This window comes from Vombatus ursinus, unplaced genomic scaffold, assembly GCF_900497805.2.
Source record: "Vombatus ursinus unplaced genomic scaffold, bare-nosed wombat genome assembly UNPS02014781.1, whole genome shotgun sequence".
Taxonomy (NCBI): Eukaryota; Metazoa; Chordata; class Mammalia; order Diprotodontia; family Vombatidae; genus Vombatus; species Vombatus ursinus.
In genome coordinates this window covers 48,748,086-48,757,603 of record NW_020954559.1, presented here as the reverse complement: position 1 = coordinate 48,757,603, position 9,518 = coordinate 48,748,086, and the positions used below count along the sequence as shown (strand labels likewise).

At 37.6% G+C, this 9,518-nt stretch overlaps 1 protein-coding gene across 1 annotated transcript in view; it reads left to right on the top strand.

Moving 5' to 3' along the window:
- LOC114046349 (sodium/hydrogen exchanger 4-like) overlaps window positions 1-9,518 on the top strand; it is an 81,022-nt gene that overhangs the window by 424 nt on the left and 71,080 nt on the right. The window lies entirely within an intron of this gene.

Genomic DNA, 9,518 nt, shown 5'->3' with positions numbered 1-9,518 from the left:
TGCACACATCCTCACATTGCATGCCTGTTTGTGGGTCTTTGTGTTTTCTGAAATTTTGTTCTTCTCAACTAAGAGTCCATAGGACTCAAATATTTAAGAGAGAAGCATTAGCACTTCTGAATCATGCTCGATATTGGAGAACCCACTTTTGCACAGATGGCTATTTTAGCCTCTGTGGTGACTGCTTCCTTCCTAGGTTGGGGGTGATGCCATGTGACTAATTAATTGCCTTGGGGAAAAAAAATTCAGGTTCTCTAGTGATGAGCATGAGCAGCACCTGTCAGAGATCACAATGTGCTTACTTCATGCTGGAAACATGTCAAGGTCTAACTCTGCACTCTTCTCTCATGGGCACCTATGCCTTCAGACTGTGGCAGCAGCCACTGTTGATTTTCAGGAAGGATTTCTTTTAAAAGGCAACTTATATATCACTTGAACATCAGAGGTTTTTTTTAGAGACTGTAGGATGGTAATCTCTAAATTACTGGTTCAATGCTAAGCCAAAAGGGAAGGGAATTCGTGGGCACAGTTGGTCTCTGCTTTCTTTTTATGAAAGAAAGCCAATCTGGGCTCGAGGCCTAAATTCTAATGGAGAATGCCTCTGTGAGAATATCCATGCTGATAAGTTATGTCAAGTGGTTTAAGTAACTCTAAAAGGTACTTAGGGGTATAGATTTACAGTAAAGAGAATCTCAGAGGGCATATAGGCCACCCCCTCCCCAATTTTATCTATGAGGAAATTGGGGCCCAGTAAGGATAGGCGATTTGTGCAAAGTCACAGAGGAATTAAGTGTCATAGATGGAATTTAAACTTACATCCTCTGACTTCAGAGACAGTACTCTTGCTAATGAGCCACTATATGAACACATATGAAGGAAAGTGAGGAATGAAGGTATATATCCAGATATCTCAAGCTCTGAATCACCGTTTGCCTCAATTATCATTTCCCACTTTGGATCTCATAGGTAGATCCCCTCACTGAGTTTGTGGACAAAATGGCTTTGACAATGATTTATCTTTTTTCCCTCTGGTCAGTTCTTTATAAAAATTTTATTGATATCTTTTTACAAAAACATAACCTATATTTTCCAATTATACCTTTAACCCTTGCCCTCCCAGAAAGTCACCTCGTAAAACAAGAACTAAAAAGAGAAGAAAAGTTCCACAAAACTAACCAACATAGTAACCAATCCCATATTAATTGCGTAGTAGTTTCCCACTTCAGCAAAGGCAAGGAAGTGCATTTTGAAATCTCTTCTCTGGGAACAAACTTTGTCCTTTTAATTTGAAAACATTCTGTTTCTGTTGTTTTCTTGTTCTTTCATTTTACATTGTTGTAGTCATTGGTATATTGCTTACCCAGTTCTAGCTGCTTCACTTTGTGTCAGTATTCATAGAAATCTTCCCATGCTTCTCTGTCTTCATCATATTTCTTCCCGTAATATACCATTACATTCATACACTACCATTTGTTCAGCCATTCCTCAATCACTAGATATCTACATTGTTTCCAGTTCTTTGCTACTCTAAGACATGCTGCTATAACTATTTTGGTATCTGTGGGACCTTTCTTTTTATCATTGAACTCCTTGAAGCATATGCCAAGCCATGGGCTCTCTGGATCATTATATATGGGTATAGCTAGTTCTTTCTTTGGTAGTAGATTTAAATATTGGAAATATTGTGATGGAATATTGTTATAGAAACTTGGCACTCAATCATACTTTGTTGCTATTGGGGGAGGAGACTTTGTCAACATCTAGCCATCTTTAGTGATTGCAGAGGTATCTATCTTATCATATATTATAGGGATAATTTATTTCTTCTGCTGCTTTGAGATTACTGGAGAATGGAGAATGAACAATAATTGTGAAACTCTGGGTCTCTTGTGCCATTTGCTGAACATAAGTTAATCAGGAAGCTCTTGCTTCAATTCTGAAATGACAATGTTCTAGATAATTGAGTCTCCAATTCTTGTGTTCACTTTAGGAAACTTTATTCCATTAGGAAGCCTGACAGGTAATTTTAAAGCCTAGGAGTATTATAAACTTATCATTTATGTTCTACTTTCTTCTTTACCCAGCAGCTATTTGGGGAGTATATGTAAATTTACATATTCTGCTGAAGAAAAAAATCAGAAATATGTTATTAAGAAGCATGTTAGAGCAGAAATTTTGCACTTCATCATGGTCATACCTTATCTTGATTCATAATTTGTAGCTCTGAGGAATGATTTGAATACTAATTACAATAGGTACATAGGAACAGAATTGCAAATTGGGGCTTCTTATTGACAGTTTCCTTAATTCTCATCATTAAGTCTGTGATGTGTCAATAGTATAGAATCATTGGATTTCAAAGCTACATGGGCTTTAAAGATTTCCTTATTTTACAGACAGAAACTGAGACCCAGAGAGGTGAAGGGATGCCATACTTTTAGGGAAATCTTACAGTAATTAAAATTGTACTTTCACAAAGAGTCAAACACAACTGAAATGAGTGAACAAAAATAAAGGAACATTCATTTTCATTGTGTTAAATGAATTTAGCCAAGTTTTGTATCTGAAGGGAAGGAAAATGGTGAATTTAAAGACTGCAAATTCACAGAGCCTGTTTGTCTCAGTTTCCTTCTACTTCTAAAATATTCTGTATTATAAAAACTGTCTCTTACTCTGTTGTACTGTATAGAATGATAGGCTTGACATTAGAGTCCAAGTCCTGCCTTAGCCACTAACTTTTTTCAACCTCAATTTCTTTATCTATAAAATGGGACTTGTAACATTTATCTCCTGGGATTGTGTTGAGGATCAAAATTATGTAATATATGCAAATCACTTTGCAAACCTTGAAGCACTATATAAATGGCAGCCATTATTATTTCTTCTTAATCATTATCTCCATCCAAAAGAAATAAAGAAATTTTACCCCTAGGCATGACACTTTACAGACCAAGCTAATTACTAACGGTCCTTTTTGAATTTTCAACCTAAGTACCTCATATTTATTACATCTTAATATTTGTGCAGTCATTTTTCAGTCGTGTCTCAGTCTTTGTGACCTCATTCAAGGTTTTCTTGGCAGAGATACTGAAATGATTTTCTATTTCCTTCTTCAGCTCATTTGAAAGATGAGGAAACTGAGGCAAATGGGGTTAAGTGACTAGCCCAGGGTCACACAGCTAGTAAGTGTCTAAGGCTGGATTTGAACTCAGGAAGTTGAGTCTTCCTAACTCCAGGCCCTTCACTGTACCCACTGTGTCACTTAGCTGCCCCACATCTTAATATTACAGAATTATAAACATATTTGTTGAATCATTGGGCTAAATGAAAGAGAGGCAGCATTCTGTTATAGAAAGAATGCAAGGCCTGAAATTGACAGACTCTAGGTTCAATTCCTGGCTGTGACACTTCCTAGTTAGGTGATGGTAGCTAAGTTATTTAACTTCTCTAAATTTAAGGGGATTTAGCTTCTCCCAAGCTTTGCTTCATCATCCCTAAAATGAGCATGACAATAACACTTCCAATATATTAGGATGTGGGGAAGAAAGTATTCTATAACACTTTAAGTACTATAGTACTATTGAGAAAATCCAAAAAACCCTTTCTTACCCTATTAGGCCATATTATTTGTGCTTATTGAAAGATTTACCTTCTTGGTATTTGTAAATAGACTGTATCCTCTGATTGGGATCTGCTCCTCCCTCCTTTCCCCCTCCCCCTAAAACATCTCAGATCTAGGATTTGATGGGCAGTAACTCACAATATGTTCATTGTGTTTTAGATTGAATTCCATTTTTTTTTCCCTTTGCAGCTTCCTCCCCCACTTTTTTAATGTCACAGTCAAATTAATTGCAGGAAAAATCTGGAGTGTAAAATCCCACATTTAAATTTTACCAAGAAAAGCAAATGAGAGCAAGCCAGATGTTTAATTTAATCATCCGTTTCATGTTGTTTCAGCTCATTGATGGTTGCCCGGTACCTTTTTAGATTTATACAGTTCTGATGTTTGACTACTGAGCTTTTCATAGAAACTCTAGACCTACAAAAAATGTGAAGTGAGAATAGGACACATGGCACAAAGGAGTAGCCTCCACAGTGTATCAAGGGGATAGTTTTAAAATGGGAAATAATTTAGTATCTTTCCCCTGTGGTGACATATAGTGGATGGTATTATCATCAGCTTTGTGTGTATGTTTTTACAGTGATCCATTAATGATTTTGTAGCCATACTACAGACCTATCTTTCATACAGCAGAATTCAGTATAACATAGATTCACTGTGACCTTATGCAGGGATCTTTATTATCGGAAGTGGGACCGTGTGAATCTAGGCAAAAGAAATAATGGCATTACTGGGACAAGAAAGTATAGATTGAATGGAGACAAGAAAGCAGTGGAAGAAGGTGGAGATATATACATATATATGTGGGGGAGAATATATATATATATGTGGGGGGGAAATATATATATATATATATATAAAAATCAGTCAGCAGTTACTTATCATCTGCTATGTGCCATATACTGTATTGGACATTAGGGTTACAAAGGTAAAAACGAGAGAGTCTTAATCTTCAGGGAGCATTACATAGGCATTTACAGACTACTGGAAAGAGGACCATGGCAGTGGTAGTTGGGTCAGGGAGGGATACATATAGTCACAAGCTTTAGAATTAGATTTTAGAGGCCATCTAATCCAATTATTTCTTGATAAATGCATTGATCTTCCTACCATTGTAATGAGGATATTTAGCCCAGGTCCTTAACTTTTCATATGTTGCAGACCCTTTTGGCTCTGTGGTGAGACCTATGGATCTCTTCTCAGAAAAATGTTTTTAGACCCACAAAATAAAACACAGAGGATGACAAAGGAAATAAATTATATTCAAATAAAAATATTTTTAAATGAGTTAATGGACCTTAAAACTTCTCATTTAAGGTATGGATTGAACTAGATGACAACTGAGATCCTTTCTGACCCTCAAATTATATAATTCTGTGATTCCTTCCCCTCTTTCTATGGATACATAGAATCATCTTTCGTAGCTCAGGTCAATTCTGACTAGATGTCTTAATCTGACGTCTATAACCAGATCCCACAACATGGATCTTATGGATAAGTAGAGTAGATTGATCTCTGAGGCCCCTAAGAACTATGAAAATATGAAATAACTCAAAATGCTTAGAGGAAAGTTCCAATGTTTCTCAGTCTTGTTAAAAGTTTGGGGCAAGTGGCTAAGTAGATCTGACTTTGTAATTGTAAATCCTTTGTTATTACTGACCTTGTAATTGAGCTAAAAATTCAACTTCTAACCCATTCACATCACAGGCCTCCTCATTGACCAGTAGCCTGTTATCTTTCCAGACATAAGCTCTTAAGATAAGGGGAAAGGAAGAGAATAAGCATTTATTAGGCACCTATCAGGTGCCAAGCCCTGTGCTAAGCACTTTACAAATATTATCTCCTACAGCTACCCTGTGATGAAGATGATATTTTGCAGTTGAGGAAACTGAGACAAACACAGGTTTTGTTGTTATCATTTGGTCATTTCAGCTGTGTTCAAATTTTCATGACCTCATTTTGGGGTTTTCTTGGCAAGAATACTGGAATGATTTGCCATTTCCTTCTCCAGTTCGTTTTATAGATGAGGAACTGAGGCAAACAGGGTTAAATGATTTGCCCAGAGTCATACAGCTAAGAGTCTGAGGCTGGATTTGAACTCATGAAGGGGAGTCTTCCTGACTCTATCTACTACACCACCTAGCTGCTATTGACTAAAGAGGATGAAACAGTTGGTGAAGATGAGGATATTTCCTGAACCATTCATTATATATCCTATAGAACTATATTCCTTCATGGGGTAACAAATCAGGCTAGAAGTTGTATCTCTTCTGTTTGAGAACAGGTGAAGTGCTTAGGGGATAAGAACAATTATTAAGAATTTAGTTTATCTTTCACATCCAATCCCTCCTTTCCACTCCCACTGCCACCATCTTAGGACAATTCTCACTACCTTTCACTTGGACTATTGCACTAACCTACTCACACATTCTTTCTCTGCTCTCAAATCCACTCTGCTAATTAATTTCTCTAAAACTGAGGCATAGATGATGAGGATGGGATCTAGACCCCAAAAAGGAAACCCTGGACTTTCCCACATGGCCAAATCTCTGGCATTCTCCTGAGGCTATAATTCTGTACTTCCCTATAGTCCCCAGGCCACTTCTCACCCTTAATCCTATCTAGGCTCCATTCTCCCTTGGCCACCCCTGGAGTTCTATTACCTCATAGACTACTTGGCCACTCCTAGATCCCTCTCATAGTCTCTGTATATAAGGGCCATCTTGTCTCTATTAAGATGCTTGGATTCTTAAAATCTAGCCACCAGTTAGATTCTTATAATCTAGCCAATAAGCCAATATCTTAATGACTCCTTAAGAGTCTGCCCAATATGACGGATGTTCTAATAAACCTCATCTTTGGCTGAAAAAAAGGCTTGGGTTGAATTCTTTCAGGCAAGATCCGCAGTTGTGATGTCGGGGTCCCAGGACCCCTGAACCTCTAAACCGCATCACAGAGAGGTTAAATGACTTTCTTAGAGTCTTTCTTAGAGTCAAAAATCTTGAGACAGGATTTGAATCCAGATTTTCCTCACTGCAAATCCAGTGCCCTGTCTTCTGTAGCATATTGTCCTTACAGCCTTTCCTCTTTACAGTATCTTCTTTCTTGGTGATCTTATAATCTCTCATGTGTTCCATGATCATTTCTATGCCTATGACTTCCTGTTCCATTTATCCAGTCCTAGTCTCTGTCTTGAGTTCTAGTACTACATCTCCAGCTACCTGTTGGAAACTACTTCTTTGTTGCATAGGTATTTCAAACTTACCATGGTCAAAACAGAATTCATTATATTTCTCCTTTAACCTACCCCTCCTCCAAACTTCCCTATTTTAATTGTCACTATCTTTCAGTGACCTGGGTTCACCACCTCAATGTCATCCTCACCTCTTCCCTGTCTTTCACCCCTATAACTCATCAGTTGACAAATCTTGTTGGTTCTCCCTATGACTATTTCTGCCCCTCTCCCCACTCAAGAACTATCGATGACTCCCTATTAACTCTTTGTAATTCACCATTTTGACTTTTAAAGCACTTCATGATTATGTTTATTGTATATTGCTATACATGCTTATATACACGCTATACATTGCTGTATATGCTTAGTAATTCCTAATAAAGAACTCATTGTTTCTACCAAGGCATATCGAGTCTTCAACATTTGGGGTGCCAAAACATTAAATCACCTGCCCAGGGCTCTATAGCCAGCACACAACATATGCTTCCTTGCTAAACTAGCTTATTTGCTATTTTCTGAAGATGTTCCTCCTCTTGCTTTCATGACTTTCTGTGAGGCTATCCCTCATACCTGGAATGGATTTCCTTCTCACTTTTACTTCTTTAGAAGTAAAATAGTTATAGAAGCTTTGTTTTATTTAAGGTCCATCTCAGGTATATCTTTCTGTAAGAGGGTTTTTTCCTAAACTCTTTAAATGTTTAGAGTTCTCACCTTCTTCAAATGCAATAAATTTATATGTCATTTCTACCTCCTCTCTCCTGAATACTTTAGTCTCTTTTGGTTTTTGAGACACCACCATCTCCTGGTTTTCCTTATACCTATCTGACCACTCTCACTGTGGTGAGATCCTCCTCCAGATCATGCCCTCTGACCATAGGGTCAGAGTTCTGTCTGGGTTTTCTCTTCTCCCTCTATACTACTTCACTTGGTGGTCTCATGAGCTTCCCTGGATTTGATTGCCATCTTCATGCTGTTGATTCTCAAATCTGCTTTTCCTGCGCCAATGTCTCTACTGACCTCCACATCTCTAATTGCTTTTCAGATATCTTGAACTAGATTCCAGTAGATATCTTAGACTCAATATGTACAAAACAGAACTCATTATCTTTTCCCTTAAATCCTCCCCCTCTCCTACCTGCCTTATTACTGTAGAGAACAATATCTTCTTCCCAGTTCTTCAGGTTTTTAGTTCAGGAATCATTCTGGAATCCTTGGTGTCCCTCACCTATCATATACAAACTGTTGCTAAGGTTTGCTGATTTCACCTTTGCAACATCTCCCAAATATGTCCCCTTCTCTCCTGTGAAATGGCTACTAACTCATAACCTCATGCCTTGATTACTGCATTTTCTATTCAGCTGCTAAAGTGATTTCCTAGAACACAGTTCTGATTATGTCACACACAAACACACACACACACACACACACACACCGCTAAGTAAACTCCAATACCTTCCTATAGCCTCCAGGAGCAAATACAAAATGCTTTACTTGACATTCAAAGCCCTTTATGACTTGGTCCCCTCTTACCTTTCCAGTCTTCTTGCATCTTATTCCCTGTCATGTAGTTTTCCATCCAGTGACAACAGCCTTCTACCTGTTCCACAAACAAGACACTCTATCTCTCTGCTCCAGGCATTTTTCTCTGGCTATGCCACATGCCTGGAACACTCTCCCTCCTCTGCTCCAACTACTGACCTTTCTAGCTTCCTTTAAGTCCCAAATAAAATCCCCCCTTCTACAGGAAGTCTTCTCCAACCCCTCTTAATTCCAGGGCTTCCCCTATCTTAATTACTTCCTATTTACCCTATATATAGCCCGCTTTATATAGATTTGTTTGCATGCTGTTTCTCTTTGGATTATAAGCTCTTTGAGGGCAGGGACTGGTTTTTTTTGCCTCTTTTTGTATCCCTAGTACTTAGCACAGTGCCTGGCACATAGTAGGTACTTAATAAAGGTTTATTGAACTGAATTGAGGGCAGAGAATGTTTTTCATTTTTTAAAATATCCTCAGACCCACTAACACTGCTTTGTACATAGTAGGAGCCTAATAAATGCATTCTGGATTAAACTAGAATTATACTGTCATACTATTATATAACTTTTGCTATATGTATTCTTGGTCCCCTAATGAGTTTGTAAGCTTTTCGAAATCAGGGACTTTAAAAAACTTTTTTGTGTCTTCCACAGGTCTACCACACTACCATACAAATAACAAATGCTCAACAAAAAACTTGTTAAATGAATCATGAATAAATCCCTGACATCAGATGATTTTCTTGTCATTAATTTCTCTTTAGATACTGGATGTAGAAATAAAAATATCAACAAAAAACATGCTGATTTTTTAAATTTTCTGACTATTTAGATTCTAGAAGAAAAGAAATATACAGTAGTATACAGTTTCTATTTTACAAATAGGATAAACTGAAGTTGAAAGGTTGCACTCTTAACGCTTTGGAAATGCAAACTCAATATGAGTCAATGGTGTGACAAGGCAGTCAGAAAAGCTAATTCTATCTTGGGTAGCATTCAAATAAACAGTGTCCAAAATAAGGGGATGATAGTCCTGCTGTATTCTTATGAACCAAAGGTACATTTGGGAGATTCTCTCCCTCTCTCTCTCTCTCTCTCTCTCTCTCTCTCTCTCTCTCTCTCTCT